At 32.1% G+C, this 20,806-nt stretch overlaps 1 protein-coding gene across 2 annotated transcripts in view; it reads right to left on the reverse strand.

Moving 5' to 3' along the window:
• Positions 1–20,806, reverse strand: part of LOC132705676 (uncharacterized) — a 78,942-nt gene that overhangs the window by 13,688 nt on the left and 44,448 nt on the right. The window contains exon 1 of one of the 2 annotated variants that reach the window (XM_060676444.1): positions 16,110–16,226. The exons of the other annotated variant lie outside the window; for it this stretch is intronic. The gene's annotated coding sequence lies outside the window, so the exon portion shown is untranslated. Of the gene's footprint in view, positions 1–16,109; positions 16,227–20,806 lie in introns of those variants that run through there. 2 annotated transcript variants of the gene reach the window in all.

Below are 20,806 nucleotides of genomic sequence, written 5' to 3' on the forward strand. Positions count from 1 at the left end.
TGTAATTTTCGCTTTACTACGAATTTGAGAGTCTGAGACCTGGTACCGTCATTGAACCAGTGAACTCGTTTGCTTGTCTGTCTAATCAAAGGAAACGACTGTTCCCCGATATTCTTCACCAAGGCAAATGCCAAATTATTAATGTTGGTACCAATGGATTTATAATTTAATGTAATTGATAATTGAAGATACTATATAAGACAAACAAAAACATCGGGGAACCCTTAAACTCAGGTACAAGTCGTCGGCTGACACTCTCTTTGACCGGAAGCGGCTTTCCTAACAAATATCGAAAAATATTCAGCAAAAAAAAAATTATAACTTGTCGTCCGCTGGCCAGGCCATACTGATGTTGGCGACGTTCTCGCTCTTTATCATTTTAATCTGCAACAAACTTCACTGACAGATATCAATCGGTAATTTTAATCTCAGTAAATCGGCAATATTCCTCTAGGCTTTGCTATTACGAAGACAAAGACGCAAAACGGAGAAAATGAATTTAGACGTATTTGTGAAGACCGCAATCTTACACCTGGCTTTGCTACTTCCGAGACAAGGAACAATTGATTGACAATGCAATTTCTGCCAAGGTAATCAACACGGGGCAATAAATCCTTTTTGACCATTGTCGCCTTGATAGAATTACAATCAGTAATTATCACAAATTTCACACCAAGCAATTAAGTGCCAAAATGTTTGACAGATCGGACTATTGCTAAAGTTTCCAATTCATAAGAATGGTATTTGGATTCGCACGTTGTAGTTCTTTTGTTAAAGGAGGAAACCACTCTGTGTTGACCTGATAAGAATTCTCTCATAACTCAAATTGTAGGCAACTAGGGTTGAAAATTGCTAGCAACGGTCTCGATGTCAGATATTCGATGACATTCCGCCGTACAATGTCCTGTTCTTCGTCGCACCGGAATGACACATCTTGTTTAGTTAGCTGAGTTATGCATGCTGTTTTATTATCAATTTTCCCACACACAACCTCTGTTTCACCTGCTGATAATCGATATGAAGCACTATAAACCAAAACATTTTTTTGCAATCGGATCTTTAAACTGACATTGTTAATTGTGCCTGCTTTATTTCCGCTAGGAATCATACCGCCGAAGTGATCCAGCACTTCCTTAAGTTTATTCTGGAATTCTGAAGGAACAATAACGTCAAATGTATCAGAAGCGAAAGTATCCAGAATTCTATTTATTCCTGTTGTCTGCGTTCTATTCCAGAACCTTGATAATCGGTGATAGTAATCTTGGATCCTCAAGGATATCACGCCCAATTAAAAGGTCATAATCAAAACCTATGTCGGAAATAAAGAAGTATGTTACGGGAATTTGCATTCCAGAGAGTTTTGTAGGATCTGTGAACTTCTTAATAGCAGTAATAGTGGCGTTATCGATTCCTTTAAGCAGCGTGTTACAAGAGATCACCTTTTCTTCAAGGAGATAAAGACATTTTTCCTACAATGAGGACAAATCTGAACCTGTGTCAAAGAGACCAAAATCGATGACCATTTACAACTATTTTAGTTGCGCCAATAGATTTGCCGATGAAGCAAAAATTTATACTGCGGCGTTTATCACTTGCAATTTTCATAAAACACTTAAAAACGTTATAATCCCGTTTGGAACAAAAGCCACAAACTTGATCTATGTTTTGGGAGGTGTGTAGTGTTATTTTCAGTCAAGGTTTTAGCCCTCGCATTTCGACGGTCATCTTTAATATGCCTTATTTTGTCGCACTGATAACAATGTTTATGTATTTTCCGAGGTATAGTGCTGTGATAGCCAGTTGGGGAATTTTCCTTTTTTATGTTCACTCATGATTTGTTCTTGTTGAACATAATGACCACTATGAGGTTTAAAAAATGATGACAAAAATATGAGTAACTTAGAGATGGTTTGACAGTTGCTGTTCATAGCTGCGTTTTGTACTTCAGAAATGCCGTAAATAACCAGTTCCACCAGATCAACCTCCTACCAATTGGCACATAAATTTTTAAGCATATTTGTTTTCTCATAAACATAAGTTTTTATAAGTGTTAACATGGGAATTAAGGAACTTAACTGTATCTTCTAATGATCGCCCTAGATTCCTTTTTAAAAAAAAAGCTTCCACAAATTCTTTTCGAAACGTATCCCAATCGCTGCTATCTGGACCCCATCGTTCGAACCATCTTTTCGAATCGTTTAATAGAAAGCGGCCAATTTTTGTTAAAATTTGTACATCAGATAGTCCAATTTCCTTTTTAATATGATCATCATCAACATTTGCGGGAATCATTACTTTCGGCTCTAAAATACGGTAAATCTGCCCGGTTACTAGATTTTTGAGACTGCAAGGCTTTTAAAACTCTAATAAAATTGTGCTAGTTGAACCATCACTATCATTGGACGACAACGTCAATTGTTTTTCTTTAAAATATTGTTCTCACTATTTATTCACAAGCACAAGGGGTTCTCCCCACCAAAACACAAGTCGACAGTTCACCATCTATATAGGCGGGGGTCCTACAGCCTTAGCCGCTTCCCGCATTTCAATCTCCAGATTTCTCTATTGTGGCAATCAGAACAAAGTCATAAAATAATGGGCCTATTATTCGATAACTCATTCGACCCTGTTTCTTAATTTCTTTTACACGATTTTCATTTGACATGCACCAGTAATGAGTATATATATTTCTGTCTCATCTGTAAATAGATTTTTTTTTAAATGTCACATTCAAAATAGTGGTCTATCATGAGGGAACAATAAAAAAGTTTTTTTTGAAATTCTTGTTGTAAATTCTGAGCCGTCTTCCAGGATGCAACAGGCTATATTCACTTTCTCTTAGGACTAATGCTTTACTATTATTATTTCTTATGTAACATTCATAAAGATCTTAACGCTCTTGAGCATTGTAAAAAGCCATTTCTTCTAAAAAAAGTCGGCGATAACTAAATATCAAATAAAAACAGTCCAGGTAACAATTTTATTAGTTCTGTTTCTTCGCGGTTAGAAAAATTTTAAACAATTAAATGTATTAAAAACAAGTAGTATTTATTTTACAAAGACTACATGAGAAGTGGCGGACTCTCGGGCGAACTTATAATTTGTAGTGATTTTGTCATTAATATGCCTACAAAAACAACAGTAAAAGTACCGATCGCGAAGTGCAACTAGTGAATTTAGTGGGACTTTAAGAAGTAGTTCCAGTTCTTCATCTTCCTGCGACAATACAAGAATCAAAGTTCGTAAACTGAGATCTAAGCATCATAAAATTCGTAAGGTAGAAAGCCAAATAAGAAGTTATACGCCTCCTGTCAGAGTGCTGAGTACCCTTTCTTCGCCTGAATCCTGGTCAAACCACTGCAATAACTTTTCGAAGAACATTAAAATTGTAAGTTTTATACCAGAGTTCGATAAAATGAACGCTCAAATTAATCAGTGGATAGAAGTCATTGAACATAATGCAAATATCTATTCGTGGAACTATAAATTTACAATTTCCCAAGCAATATCAAAGCTAAGAGGGACTGCACAAACATGACATACAAGTTTTGTGGAGAATGAAATGGGATGGTCTCAATTTTCTTGGAATACATGGTAAACATTTTGTTAAAAACATTTCAAGGATTTGAAAACACAGATAACATATTTATGGATATAGCCAATCATAAACCAACAATGGGATGCTCATTATATCAGTTTCATTTTGACCATTTGGCTAGAGTTAACAAGATTGCTTTCGAAAAATCGTCGCTGAGCGGGGCAAGTTCGTAGCGCCTAGCGCGAAGCAGCTTTTTAATATAAAAAGAAAGAGCTTCGCGATTTCGAGTGGTAAAACGACGCATTGTTTTTCTATCGTGCTCCTGCGGACCATTATGAAAGTTTCGCAAAATCGATGTAATTTAATTATACGTGCACCCTGTGTAAAGTGTCCTTCACATCTCGTCGAACTTCAAATAAAATTGGCACAAATAATAACGTGATCAAATGATATTTTTTCAAGGTCATGCGCCCTGTATAATTGAAACCTGAAACTCTCTCTCGACACAGTTTACCATACTGCTCAAACAAAATTATCCCATTTTTAACGGTATTTCATTTATCCACAATAATTTATCCCCAAAAACGAAAATTTTTAGGACCTTTTAGAATTTTTGCCCATAAACGACACACCCTGTATATGATTCAAACAATGTTCGAAATAAAGGTTATAGCCCTGGATCTTCCACTATTCCTGGTTAAGGAATTTTTTGAAAATAGTAAATGGTTTTCGAGAAATTAAGTTTTTTCTGAAACCAAGCAGTGCGCCATAATAATCAATGACGTCATCGCGTCTTGACAGTCCCGGAATAACAGCAGCTTATGTGTAGAAAAAAAGCACTTATGAGCAATAATTACATTCGCCACATTTACAGAAACGTTGATGGCACAATAACATTTTGTATCAACTACTCTAAGTAAGTAAGCCATTTTGAAGATAATTAATTACTTTCAAAATTTATCGTACACCCCTCGCTCCATTCGGCAAGAAGTTTTGTTAAAAGGACGCTCGAATTAACCTCCGTTAACAAATGACGTGCATTTTTTATTTAGTTCTTGAAAAATTCGCATTTCGAACACTTGACTGTTAGTTTCAGAGATCTAGCCAAAAATTTTCCTATTTGGTAGGACCTTCCGAAGACATGCTGTACTAAGCGTATGAAATAAAAACATACGGTACGTATTGTTAAGGTATATCGATCGGATGGGAGATAAAACTCACAGTCGTTGCAAATTATTACCAAAGATTCCTCCAGATAAAGACAATCGTGTGTGTATATTTTTTACGTTCTTTATTATATTGTTTTACGGTTCCAATTTAACGTCGGCGATTTTTTTGGCGGCACAGGTTCATCAATTCGGAGTCACGACTTCGTGACCCCCCAAATTCTGTCTTGCTTGAATTTTGGGTTTTTAGATGTGGTGTGAACTTTGCAGGCCGTATTTTATTTTTTAAGCAACAGGATTCGAGTTATTCAAAGAGACTCAAAAAGTATGGAAAAAACGCTTTATATGTAGATAAGCAAACGTTTCTATATGTACTCGTAAATAATATATATATATATATATATATATATATATATATATATATATATATATATATATATATATATTTATATATATTTTCACGTATTGATTCACGGATGGAAAAATGTGATGACACTATATTCCCGGATATCATCCGTTCGCTTGTTGAACTATATATGTGTATATATATATATAATTATTATTATTATTATTATTGGCCTGGCTGACGGTTCTATCAGCTCTCTGTTCCGGATTTCAGAAAAACAGCAATCGAAAAAGCCAAACTGGCACTCAAACTAAATAATTATCCCGAAACACTAGTCAACAATATCTTCAAAACACGCGTCTATCTTTTTTACAACAAAAACCAAAAAAATTCAAATTAAAAAACAAAACACCGGATGGGAAAAAAAGTCGCGTTGTTTACAAGGTTCCATGTAACGACTGCAAGGATGTGTTTGTCGGTCAGACAAGCCTTAAAAGCAGAATAAATGGTCACAAATATGATAAAAAAATACTACTGCGCTGAAGAGTCACTGTACGGATATGAAACATTAATTTAAATTTGATAGGGTTGAGATCTTAAAAAACGAAAACAACACAAAAAAACAGGAAATATTGGAAATGATCGAAATCCAAAAAAACAAAAATGCTGTAAACTCAAAAACCGACACCAAAAACTTAAGCAAAATATATTGCAATCTCCCGGAACAATCATTTTAATAAGTTAATTAACGGTTGAATTAACAATGAATGATCAACCCGTATCACCGTTGCAATTCCTTCGAGTCTCGCTAAAAAAAAAAGTTCGTATTATTTTTATTCCGTTTAGTTTGTATCTCGTCGGTCCCAACAGAGAATGTCGACTTTGTTTTTAATGGTATTTTGACTTTTTCTTGTCATATTTATGTGTGCATACTTTATAGAAGTTATATCGACATGCATTTGGATTTTACAAGAGGGGTAGCATTTTTAATTTAGCCAAATTTGGCAAAACTAAAACGTAAAGACCTTTTTCGATATACAACAAAAATCCACTGTATTTTTAAACCTTTCAATGGCACGTGATGCTCTCCCCCCCTTTTTCGTTTTGTGGAGAACTTGTTTTGTAAGTTTGAGTTTGTGTATGGTTGTAAAATTGATTTTTTTATTTTAAATGTATTTATGGACACTAATTATTCTGACCGAAACGTCAATAAATTGGAAACCTTTTCAGCACTTTTGTTGTACACAGACCTAGATTATATATATATATATATATATATATATATATATATATATATATATATATATATATATATATATATATATATATATATATATATATATATATATATATATTCGAAAATCCTATTGCTGAAAAAAAAAAAACAATGCAAATGGATGAAAATTATTGTATGTATATATTTATTCATCAAATCTAGAAAAATACATATCTAATAATCTTTCCAATGTTTTAATATTCCTAAAACGATACTAGCTCTCACACTTGCAAAAATATTACGATAGGGCCGATATAACTAAATTATTACAGTTTCTGAAAGATTTTACAAAAACCTACATCTTGTATTTAGTATATCACATGAAAATACTATATTTTCTGTCTAATACTAATGCTATAATATTAGTAGTCCATGCTAAATGCACCGAAGCAAGAACTTTGTTTGCGCCGTAGATAAAACAACAGTTATTTTGGTGAAAATGACGAACAAATTTTAAATTCAAAGGAAGAATTACATACCTATTACTACAAATTAACTTATTTTATTTTTACTTATTATTATGGGGCAACAAATGTTCAAAAATTATCCTTTTTACTTTTATGCACATGTATTATATTTTTCGTATATTTCCTTCGACGTTCCATGCATACCAAATCTTATTTTCCATATTTTCTGATGTATCCCCACAAAACAAAAGTCATGAGACCAAGGGGACCATCCAATTAATCTACCTCTACCGATCTATTTCTGGGGGTAACCATGCTGAATCACATTTGTTGGATCTCAATGTTATCAACTTCTTGAAGAAGTTGAAAAAAAATATGTTCCAATAACTTTCAAGTGTTTTATTCCACACCACACATTAGGAAACCCATGGTTTTGGTTTTGCACTTCCTGTACCCAGAATGAATTACCTGTTGAATAATAATGCTCGTTATGACGATTAACTGCACCACCATTGCGAGAAGTAGCTTCAACGGAAAACCTTGTTTTAGAATAAAATGTTTTCTAGTGGTGCGATGACGTATAACATATACCAGCTACTTGACAGTTACTGACCTGGGCATTATCTTGAATTTGAAGTAAAATTTTTTCTTTTCATTGGTAGCATTCCGGTTTACCACTTTCCCTTTTTGACGTTCAATACTTCCACCCTCATCAAACCGTTCCATTAAACGCTGAAGAAATTGCCTAGTTGTTACACTTCTATTGGGGCACCAAAGGCCTTACTGCCAACAAACAAAGTTTTTTTTTTCACCGCACCTAGTATACAATTTTTTTTTTAATTGAAATTCCTTATTCATTTGTCAGGTAAAAATTTAACAATATCATGTTGTAGTCTTCAAAACAAAATTTTAAAATCGAGTATTTCATTTTAAAAATGTATGTTTTATTCGTTACGCTTTTTTGTCCATTTATCTAAAAAATATCTTGTAATTGTAATATATTTTGTAAATAATTTAAACATGTTATTTAATGTACAACATCTTATTTTAATAATTTGTACGGTTTGTGGAATACTGTGATACATGATTTTCAATTAAAATTTCTTTACTGCTGATAAGTTTATTTGTTGTGGTCTTGAGGCTCTTTCATGTTCTTTGAGCCTAGTTGATATTTTTTGTCCAGTCTCTCCAATGTATTCTTTGTATTCTTGTCTTTTGTGTCTTTTTGATTTGATTTTCAATAATTTGAGACAGTATTTAAAATTATTTACATTGTATTTTTAATATCAAACATTTCTTTATATGCAATTTTTGATAATTATCATCTTGTGTTAAAATTTTGTTTAAAAAAAATTAATCCATGGTTTTTGTTCAGATTATCTAAATGTTAGCCTGTCATTGTAATGGATAATTTATACATGGTATTTAATATACAACATTTTTACCTTTTAATGGAGTCAAAATTGATTTTTCTAATTTATAACATTTGTGGACAACTGTGATATCATATTTAGAAAAAAAATATTGCCTCTTTTTTGTAGATAAATTATTTATGTATGGTTTTGCAACATATTTCTAATTAATGATATTGTTTCTTGATATTTTATTTTTATTACAAAACAATGTAGGTTCGCTGGTTAAGCATTTTTTAATTTAAGGAACTAATTTTCAACTAAAATTTGCTTGACTTTTGACAAAGTTTCGCCAATCATCATTTTGGCTTTTTTAAAGCTTACTTGAAACTGACTCGCATTTTCTTCTGTATCAGCTTATATTCTAATATATTGTCTTGACTGACTGATTCCCACATAGGTGACTCTCTCATTTTCCTTTGTTAGCTGAACTGATTACATGCAAAAATTTTATCGAATAAGATTTCAGGTCCGGTTTCATTGTTTTCGGCAACGGCTAAAGAGTCTTACTGCTCTTTCATATTATTTTAGCCTAGTTGATGTTTTTCGTCCAGTCTCTACAATGTATTCCTTGTATTCCTTTTGTATCTCAAACTGAATTGTGTTTTTGGCGAATCGAATATATTGGAAGATTTTTAGTTAGTGGTAAATATGGTTTTAAAGTTATATTTTTAAGAACTTTGGATGTGGTCGGTGACGTTTTGAATATAAGAAAAGACCACAATGGCAAGTTGTGGGGTTGCTTTCGGATTCATTTTCTTTGGAACTTTGTAGTGAAGTATATTTTGCGACAAGACTCTTGATATCTCCAATAAAGGGACTATTTGAAATGTAATGTTTTTAATTCTGGGATCAGTGATTAGTGTTGAGAGATTTTTACGGCTCTGTAAACATCAACCAACAAACGACGTACGAGGAATCCAAAATATTTTTAAATAGTAATAAATAAATAAATAGTAGTGTGGAAGTTTCTTTGAAAAATGGATAATGTCAGCTTTTTTTTAAATTTTGGGGTTGTTACAATTATAACTTGTATTATAATTAAGTTGTTATTATAATTAAGATGTCTTACTAAAGTTAAGTAAAGAAAATTTGTTTTTCTTCGTTTTCAATTTCAACTTTCAAAATTTAAAACATTTTCTTCGAAATATTGCTTCATAAGTGGATCAAATTTTAATTGTTTGTAAAAGTTTCCTTCCATCACTTTGAAAATAATTTTAATAAATTTTTGTTTAATTTGTAATATTTAAAAAGGATTATATATGTATTTCAAGATTGAAAAATAAAAAGCTATACAAAAATGTCCGTTATTTATCTATTCACATTCATTTTTCATCAATACATTATATCACCTACGTATAGATTAAGCGGTATAACGGCATAAATTTGGCATGATCACACCGCAAAAGCATTGTGTGTATTGATTGCTTCGTTAGTTGCAGTAATAGATCTCGTCGCGTTGAAATTTCGAGGAAAATATAGACGTTGCACATGCCCCGCTGTCGCCAATAACTTATACATGCACCTTTGCCTGCCGAGTACCAATTTGCTGTTCCTTTTCTAAATTATGTTCGCCTAAAGGGGTATTTAATATTGAAGTATTTCGGCTCGGGGCACAACGCAATGTTTTATTTTTATATGCCCGTAATCTCCTTTGCGGTTTCTAATATGCATTGGGCATAGCTAGATAGGTTTATCCTATTTTGTTGTGATAAGTTTAGCAGCCGTGAGAAGCTGCTTAAATCTAGACTCCGGTAGCTAATCGCTGTTGATGATTTTATGCGTGCGCTTCGACGAGGAAAATATTAATCAATTGAAATTGAGGATTTATTATAGTGTGTAGGTGGACCTGGATTTATGACTATATTAACCGATGAGACGGCCTTAGACTAAAATTCTTTTTTCTAGATTATCTTTGGACGAAATGCCCAGGGAACGACTAAACTATGCTACACGTCCATGATATTTTTTCCCTGCGCATTTCTTGCAGTTAATAGAAGATATACAGGGTGGGTCAAACAGTAGATGCCGATTCCAAATGTTACGCATATTTTTAATAAAGATATCACTCTTACACCTTTTTTACACAATATACCTTTTAAAATTCGTCCCGAGTCGGCGTTTTCTTGAAATTTGCAATTATTTTGCACCTAATTAAACAGTTTCAAGCTCAACATGCAAAATGGTTCAAAATGGGCATTGACAATCTAATCGCAATAAAGGAGAGTAAAATAGACACGAAAACAAAATTGCAAAAAATTTCAAAGCAAGTTTTGACTAAAACAAATGTGATAAAGGCACGTAGGTTCTGGTGAATTTCTAAGCTATGTCTCAGTATCAATTTTTTTTCCGAAAATGCCAAGACATAGCTTGTTTCAAACCTGGAGATGCGTTACTGGATATGTTCCTACTTACAAGAGAATTATAATGAGCACCCAGATTTATTTTTTTTTAGAATATTTATAACAGATTCGGTAAAACTAGTTCTTTCCACCCCAAGAGGAATTCTGTAGGGCGACAAAAAACGATTTCACCAGAGTTGAAAGAAGAAATTTTAATCCAAGTAGCTGAAAAGTTGGAAACAAGCATAAGATGAATGGAAGTAGGAAGTTTTCACCAAGAAAAGCTTTATCCATATGAATTTACTCTAGTGCAAAATCTTGTAGAGGCTGACCCTCTAGCCAGATTGGAATGTGCTCGTTTTTGTCGGATCCAATAAAACGCCGCCGCAATGTTTTTAAATAAAATAATGTTTATATTATTTTATTTTATGTTTGTATCTATTAGAAATAAGGATGCGTGAAATCTAGAAAAATAATAGAAATTGAAGAAAAAATGTTAGGACGCATCGAACTACCACCTAATTTGCCATTTGTCAGGATGATTTGAGAGTTCCTTAGAGTTAATATATGATGATATCGCTCTGGCGCACTTTTCCAGACATGTTAGGGAGCACCTAAATAATCAATTTTCTTATCGTTGAATTGGTCGTGGGAGTCAAACACCTGGGCTGCGTTTATGTTCATGTTTATTTAAAAAAATTAAAAATGAAATTGCACCTTCGACACCCTGTATCTCGGTTTACATTTTTACCTAGAAAATTTCCTATTTTGCCATGTACCATTACTTATGGGACACCCTGTTTAATATACATTACATGCATTTTCAACTCTTGGAATAGTATTCTTGACTCTTAGGATCAGCTGAAAAAGTTCACGTTTGTTCTTCGTTTCCTTTTCGGTTATACATAAATACTCGAGCAATCTTTTTCAAGCATAAACATTATCAAAAGTAAATTGACAAGTCGCCTTACTTATTACTCAAACTTTCCAAGGAGATGCAAGCACACTGCTCGCATAAATAAATATTTATTTATTATTATTTATTTATATTTAGCTAACTACTTATTTTGTATAATGAAAGTTTACAAAACAAGCAAATTGGGCTCCAATTTTTTTTAATATTCTTGTAACGTTCAATGTTTTTTGGCTAATTAGTTTACCGACCACTGTTGTATATCATTTATTTGCTTAATTTCATTTCTAATTATAAATAAGGCTAGTCAATTCCCTAAAACTAAATGAAAGCAAGATACACAATATTCTTTATACATCCGGCAAATGGAATGTAAAGCTTCTTGAGGTCGTGTTGGATTATCATCTTAATTTTATTCTTCATGCAGAATATCTCTGTTTTAGATTATCTACTCAGATATTTGTGATAAGGCAGCTTAGTAAGAAAATGTATTGAATACTGTTTATTATGCCTTTGTTCAAAGCCAAGTATTTTACCGTGGGAAAACTCATCTCACTCTTACAAAATTTGAAGTTCTGAACATGTTGACTGATTGAAAACATCAAATTCTTGCGTTGTCTGTTTATATATCCTGGAAACGATAATTGAAATCCATATACATTTAAAAGATTACCTAACGTTTTCCTTGTACCATGATACGAGGGGAGCGCTAATTTTCTAATACTTCGAATATTGAGTTCAAGAATCAGAATGACCGTAACCAATTAAATGGGCTTACTTACATGAATATTCACACATTTTAGAAATGTTTTGAAAATATTCTACTTGAACATTCACTTTACAATGTGAGAATTAAAGAAATTTATGTTATATAAAGTTGCTACCTATATATTTCTGAATGTTTTTTGATTTTGAACTTGTTGACTTTTTAGGTGCTGCTATGTACATTCTATTCTATTCCATTATTATCGTTTATGATGGGTGACCTGTTAGAAGCATCTGGAAAGCGAAATAAAAGTGTGCTTTATTTTGCTGAATTAATTTTCTAGAGTTTGATGACAGTTTTAGGGGATTAAACTTCAGAGAGGTAGATGAGCAGAAGGTTGAATGAAACAAATTTAACTAGAGCTTTACGTAATTTGACGTATGTTGCCTTTTTCAAACTCAGGTTGTCTAGTTCGATTAGCAACAATTTAAAAAACTAAATTTTAACACTGACTAGTTAGGAGTGCTACCTAACGCCAAAACATTCTTTTCAATACTATAGTCTAATGGAATTTTTTATTTCAAAATAATACAATTTAGAAACCTGTTCACAACTGTTCACCGTCTCTAATGCAGTATGGAAATTGTTACTCACTTTGAATGCCTCTATGTCTTTCACATCTCACCAAAATAATCTTCAGTTAGGTAATATAGATATGGGATATTCAAATAAAATTCGTTTCTAACAGAATTAGGAGCATGATATCTAAGTTTGTGCATTTAAGAGATTTCTTGGATATCCGACAACTGAAAATTCTGTACATAGTTCTTGTATAGGGTCAGTAAACGATAGAGTTCACAGAGTAAATAGAAAATTATTTTAAAGTAAAGGCGGCTCAAAAACCGTGGTTAATATAATATACATATTTTGAAATGGAACACCATATTTTTAAATTTTGGTTTGAATTCGTTTTGAAATTCTTCAACTTTTTTTTTAATATAATACATACCTAACCCTAATAGTTTTTCCAATATTTTTTTCACATATTTCACAATCGCAAAAAAATATGATAGCGCCATTTTCTTTCAAGGTAGATCTGTATTTAATATTAGCCTTATTAGAAAATGACAAGGAAAAGAAATTTAAATTAGTTGCTATATGATCTTCAAAATAAAATAAAGCCACAGAGAAAGAAAACAATATTAAATACCTATTATTACAAATTAGCTTATCTTATTTTAATTATTATTATGACGTAATAAATGTTGCCTGCCAAAAATATGCCGTCTTACTTGGATACACATTTCTCAGCATAAATGGTAAGGGGCTTGAATCCTATTTCTCATTTCTTCCGGTGTTGAAGGGGAATTCACAGTATCTTTAACATATTAAGTTTTCATGTTCTAGAGATTCTTAGTGTGGTTCCATATGGAACGGATGATATTTGTGTTTTCTAGTGGTGCGAATAATGGTAGATTGGGATGTATCACATCACTTAAGTAAGCTGCTTTACAGCTGCTGACCTGCATTAAAATTTCCTTTTATTTTTCCTTATTAGTAATATTCCGGTTTACCATTTTCAGTTTTTCATGTTCAAAACTAATGCTAGCATTAAACCGTTTCATTAAACACTGAAACACTATTAGGGTACTTCTCTTAGTGAAATCCTATTGCAAACAAATATTTTCCCCCTCAACCAGTATATTAATCATAACAATTAATTCAGCATTATTTCATATTTATTTGAAAATAATTTAAAATTGTGTGTCCTAAGAATGTTTTTCAACAGCTGTTTATTCGATTCATTCTATCCATAACTTTTGAAGCCAGTGAGATAATCAACTTTACTCCATCATTCAATGATCCTTTACATTTTTTAATTTAATCTGATCTTGACCTAACCATAGCTAGCCTATATACAATCGCGTATTTGTGTTTTATAAAAAAATGTCTTTTTGTTATGTATTTTCAGTGGAGTGCCACAAAATAAAATGGTTGTTATTGATGCCGCAGTGTGATTTAAACACCTTTATTTTATCTTTTGTCATTATTCTCTTAGTGCGTTTTCCTAATTAGACGTTATTATTGAAAATTTTATCCAAAGATCACTCGAAACGCCCGAGAGATCTGGACGATATGGAAGATTAAAATTAGGTACCACGACGTGGCGGCAACTTGAAACGTTTGTTTCTGGTACCACGGTATACCTCCTAAAGCGTTAAGTGGTTAATGGGAGTCGTGAGAACAGTTTTCAGTGTGTGGGCGATCCGTGTGGGTGTCCGTGAATCGGCACCGATATCGGATGACCATCTGTCAGACTGTTTGATTTATCAATTCGGGAATTAAAAAATTGTAACGCTCTCGACCGCGAAAATAAAATAAGCAAGCGCTAGATTCCGAATCGATTATAAGCGGCGCGGCAAAAAGCCCTTAAAATTGACAAAAGCTCCGTCCATCGGTTTCAAATTTGTTACCTATAGTTGTACTTTCTAATCAAGAGAATCGGTTTATGAACCGGCGTGCTGACGATCGGATGTTGTATAGAAGGACATAACTTTATAAAACATTTCCAACTATAACCGAAGCTTTCTAATTTTTGAAAAGATTGTATTATGCTTTGTTAATGTCTTGACTACAAACTGAATGCAAATGAATTACACAATTTTCAATTGATCGAGTTTTTCCAAAGACTCCTCAGATTTAATTAGACATTTCTGAAATTCTTACATCCATGTAACTTCGAACTAACCATTTTATATGAATATTATTATTCACGAAAATGAAAATGAATGTTAATGTGTGTGTAGAAATCAATCATGGTCACAAACAAAACATTTTCCCTAATTATTAACGCAGTAAACTCCCCTGTTCGCTTTTATTTTATCAACTTTTTTTAAATCATTTGTTCAAAATATTTTTGAGTTCGTGTCCTCTAAAGCAGCCAGCAATAGATTTTTGCTTTGACGTGATTAAAAATGTGTTATTCATTAAAAGCTCCTAAAACTGAGCCTTCTCGTTTTGAGCACTTTAAAACCTAATTCTGAAAAAAAATACGTTCAAGTTAAAATTACGTACCAGACATTTTTGCGGCGTTTCTACGATAACTAATTGTTAACCATTAATTTTTTCATGCGAATTGGCACCTTAATAACTTCACATCATGTGGGATAAATACTTATTAATGACCATTTTTAAATTTAATGTTCATTATTTCAATAACAAATTTTTAAGAGTAGAATATCCATTAAGACATTTCTGAAATCTATAAAAGATTCTTCTAAAAATTCTTGTAACATTGAACATTTTGTTTTGTGCATGTGTAAATTCAAAATTTAATAACTTTTCCTCATAAAAAAGTTTTAAAATTTAAAAAAATAAAATTCCACTAGCCAATGGGTACTTCCGAAACTTTGCGTCACGTGGGATAATAAATAAATTTCTGAATTCCGTTGTCCACGAAACCATATCATAATATTATTATTCTTTAAGAAAATGAAACATTGTGTTATGTGAATGTGCATAGTTCAAAATTTTAAAATTAAAAAAAATAAACCTATGTAAGCGTTTTGTCATCATTTTTGAAGCACAAATTTGTTATGTTATGTAGGTACATCTAAGCCCGATTGTTAATTATTCTGGCAGATATGAATTTCTGACAATGACAATGACAAAACGACGAGGGTTTTATAAATTTATGCAAATGAGTCTATGGAAGAAAATGAACCAAACAATCCCCGGTCTGAAGAATATACCGTCAACTAAAAGCTCTGAGAAATAAGTGTTACGCCCTACATGTTGGTTTTAGAGATACCGAATAACAGAAGCTCTTGTTGTATCAGTTTTCTAAATATTAACGTTCCATTAAAACATTTAAAAATTCGATGCTGACTTTAAAACAAAATAATATTAATAAATGTTATTATTTTTACGCGAAATGCTGGTGCGTTATGTTGGTCTTTCCCCTTTTTCTTCTATAAAAAAATACATTTTACAAAACAGTTACCTTGTCTGTGAAAATTCAAACAAACTGGAACCACGTTTTGCACCGAAACGAAAACTTAGACCGACGCACGCATTTGAGCGTCTCAACGTGAACAGTCGAAACGTGAACCGTTTACTATTTACCGCGGGTGATATCGTTGACAACTATTAAATAGTATTGTAGTAACACTACCCACTTCGTAAACACAACATGTGAAGACTGATCATTGAAAGAGTTGTGGATTACAGCCGGTCTCGGCCCCTTCCAATCTTTGGTTTTATTTTCTCTACCTTTACGTATTACTTACCTACCCATTCATCTTCATTGTTAACGAGAATAGTTTGTAGCCAAGCGTCGGATACGACAATAGTTTCGGTAGCGGTCGTCAACTAATACTAAGCTGGGATGTCTAGTGTACTCAAAAATCGAGGCCCCTCATGACAGTTTTCGTTTTTTTTATTCTAAAAAAGACTAATAAATGAGTATAATAAAAATATTACATTAATATTTTTCATAAATTGAACTGAAAAGCAGGCATCTAAATGTTTTGGCTTGGTAATTTACTGCGAACGGCACATTGGATTGTTTTGAGAATTTTGTTAGTTGCGGCCTAACAACTACTTCGTAAAAGTAGCATCAATTGAAATTTTAAATCGGACACCATTTGTATTTGCATGTTCCGATACGCTAATACATTATGATTGTTTTTGAATGGTACATTCCTATACATATCTTTCCGATACCTGTAATTTTATTATGCCAACAATTTTATGAAGTGGTACAGTCATTTATCCTTGAAGTTGTCAATGCTTTTTCAATTTTCTTAAGCAATTCCTATACCTAAATTTTGTATATTGAAAATTTTCAACCTGTGCGAAAATATCACAAAAGATTCAGAACAAAACAAATTTTACTTGGACCTGAAAAGTCTGCCGAGAGTATAATTCTTTCAGATAATAGCATATTAAATACGAAAGTTCAACAAAAAAATATTTTATGAACTGGGCAACTTTGAAAAAACAATTTAAACAGTATTTTAGGCTAGGGATAATATTTAAAATGCAATATTAATATTGTTAATAGTTCTAGAAAAAACACTTAAAAAATAAGAACAAAACTGCAAAACAAAAAAAACTGGTTAATTAAGTTTCACTTTATTTATTGCTCCAAATGTCTCCCACCATTAAAACTATTCACTAATGAAATATACTTATAATGTAATGTAATAATATGTTCCCTTTTATATTATATATTTGAGAATAAGTCCAAATTGGTTCTTTTAGTCTTATCTATAACTTTTGTATTTAACATTTTCTTAGGAAACAAAGAAAAAATGGTATATAATACTTTGACACACTATTTGGACACCTGTATATCAATTTCAAAACATATATGGAGGCTCTGACTCCTATATTTTTTAATAGAAAACAATGTGAACTTTAAAATTCCTGCCAGATAGTCAGCATGAGTACCACATGTGATTTTTTTGTTACCCAAACGTTTTTTAAGGATTTTCATCACTTTTTAATAGAACGCTGGAATTCATTATTCCATTTTCGGCGTCCAATTTCATTGCCACGTATTTATTGGTATTTAATGCGATACCGCCGGCTATACACCAATTTGACATTATTTTTATGGCTGATTCTTCCTTTGCCTTAATGTCTTGTTTAATGACACAGGGAGTCCTACTCCAGTTAGAGATCTCGGAAGACTAGCGTTGGTAATACCTATCAGTTTCGAAGGGCCTGGACCAGTTGAAAGGAAGTTCACTAACCCCTTTGATAAAAGCGATATTTTCCAAAATATCAAGATGAACTGCTTTGAAAGCTTGTGACCTATCAGAGAATAGCCGTCAAATGTCTTCTTTATTGTTTAAAGCATAGCAAATATAGCGTGGTTTCCGTCGTCCGACATATTGCTTTATCTCTTAACGAACGAAAATATTCTGTATTGAAATCGAAGTTGTTTAGTGCCACACAGCGCTTTACTTGATTTCGACGGTAAACCAGCACTGATTTGAATTGCACTGTTGAATTTTAACTTTGTTCCATGGTCGAAATATTCGTTGTTCCTTGCGTCATGATAATTCGCCGTCGGTTTTCTTTGGTAAGAAATTTCTGTCGACGATTGGTACAAATACTTCTGCATATATTGTTAAACCCTTAAAAAGAGCGCCTCTGCGTTTCAATTAATGATGTCTTAATTAATCTACCTAAGCTACTTAAAAAAAAGCTTAGAAAATTTGCCAGAATCTTTAAAAAGATAAAAATGGTTATTAATAATTTGTCTCAATAAACTCTTAAAACGGTTGCTATAATTTGAGTGGATTGGAGTAGAATTTCTAAATTCCAAAAAAAAAAAAAAATTGAACACAAAATTATAGAAAATTTTCTTATTTTGGGAGTATTATAAGCTATATTGATGGATTTGCTCATTTCAGTAAATAATACCTACCTAAGCTAACTTGCCCTTAAAAACTGACACTATATAGCTTTTATTACCTATTTTACAAACAAATTCAAAATTTGTGATTCTTATCTTTTCTCCAATTCAATTTAATGTGCAAGATATAGGGAGTAAAACAAACTTGATGAACCATTTTTTGAAGAAAACTAATCCTACTTTCTTCTGTACATTTGCTGTGATATTGAACTAAAGGAATTTCCAATTAATAAGAAAGCCATGAACCAATCAGTCAGATGTCAGAAAACGCCAGCTTGTTTGTTCTCACTGGTGCTTAGTTAATAATCTAATAATGAAATTTTTGTATTAATTAGATAATCATGAACATATTTCTTGATATTTTTTACATAAAATAATATCATTCAGAGAGAACCTACAAAATATCAGCGACATATCAGTAGAGTGTCATGTCCATTTCTAAATTTATCTGTAGATTCCCTTTTCTTTTTTTGTCGCAATAGATACTTTAAACTCGTAAATTATTTCTATAAGCAAACTAAGAAAAAATGATCCCTTTTTTGTTAGTTTTTCTTTTAAAGTTTTAAGTAAATACTGAATTCTTGTCTTAATCATTCTCAGTGGTTTAAAAATTCTGCCTGTATTGGATTATTTTTTCTAATTTTTTGGCCCCGTACAGATTTTGCCTGAATAATAAAAAATCACTGTTGCTAAAAGAGAAACGTTTTTTTTGGTAACATATCGTAATGGCGAAAAAAACGGGTTAAATTTGAAAGACAAAAGTTAATGAACTCGAATTCGGTATTTACTTAAAACTTCAAAAGAAAAACTAACCAAAAAAGGATCATTTCTTCTTCGTTTGCTCATAGAAATAATAATTTACGAGATAATTAATTTAAAGTATCTATTGCGACAAAAAAAGAGATTTTATAGATAAATTTAGTAATGGACATGACACTACTGGCATTTACCTGATATTTTGTAGGTTCTCTCTGAATGACATATTATTTTATGTAAAAAATATGAGGTTCATATAATGTTCATGATTATCTACTTAATACAAAAATTTCATTATTAGATTTTCAATTAAGCACCACCAGTAAGAACAAAGAAGATGGCGTTCTCTGACATTAAAAACATGAATTATTTTAAGTCATTAGATATAAAGGCCGCACAACTCAGTGAAAACCTCTTCTAAAACCCTTTTAAAACTAACCAAAACTAACCTAAAGTATGAACTCATTCCTAATAATACTGAGTTTGCCAGATAAAATGCTTATTTATTATTTAGGATGCCAAATGATATTCAAGACAAAAATATGATGTAATTATTAGCGTTATATATTATTACCATATGGTTGAAGTGTTCAGCCCTTTTCAAATATGAGCCAAGGTGCGAATTAAAGAAACCCATTGCTTTCAACATTGTTTTATTACGTCCTGGAATATGTCCTATGAAAAGCTAATATAAGCAGAACAGGACTAATTTATCATGAAGGCACCAGTGCAACATGCAAACAAAAATTAACAAGAATACTCATACGTTATGAACATGAAAATAGGACCTCAAATTGTTGTCAAATGGACAACAGCGAGCAGTTTGGGAAAGAATGTTTGGGCAAAAGAAACAATAACGAACTGCAAGAGCTATTTGACTAAGCCAACATTGCAGGCCCAGCGAAGATTTATCGACTAAGGTGGAGAGGACGCACATAGCGTAGTGGAAAATTAACAGAGATGAAACTGTGACAATTTAAAAACTTTACTGGTACTGGCTTTTAAATATTTTTCTCATAAGAAGCAAGAGATAGGTTAGGGTTTGCTACATGAATTATGCGTGAAAATTGACGTGGAATTCGAAAATAAGGTTCCATTTAAATAAAGTAACTTCATATCGATATCTATTTTTTGACCCAGCCTGTGTATTTTATGTTTATCGCAAAAAATGCGCATAATTTATCTTGACTTCCAGTACCGCATTTTTAATACAATTTGTTGGACTGATTGTAGGAAACTCAATGTGTGTATGAAACGTGACGATTATCGTTAGCAAAACACTTGTATCGATTATTATATATTATAATATTAACGAATCCAGCGAATGGATTATGTCTTTTCAGCTGTTTAGGTATTAGGTATCAAATTTTCTTCACCGTGCTCTTTTACCCATTGACGTGTATGACCATTTCGGGTTTTATTTAAAACCATGGCTCTCACCTTTTGTGCTTGATTTGCCTTTTTTTTTCAACCAGCCCTTATATATTATATTTGTTGCAAGCCTGAAGGAACCGATA

Source organism: Cylas formicarius, unplaced genomic scaffold, assembly GCF_029955315.1.
Source record: "Cylas formicarius isolate icCylForm1 unplaced genomic scaffold, icCylForm1.1 PGA_scaffold_7__23_contigs__length_41026272, whole genome shotgun sequence".
NCBI classification, from domain to species: domain Eukaryota; kingdom Metazoa; phylum Arthropoda; class Insecta; order Coleoptera; family Brentidae; genus Cylas; species Cylas formicarius.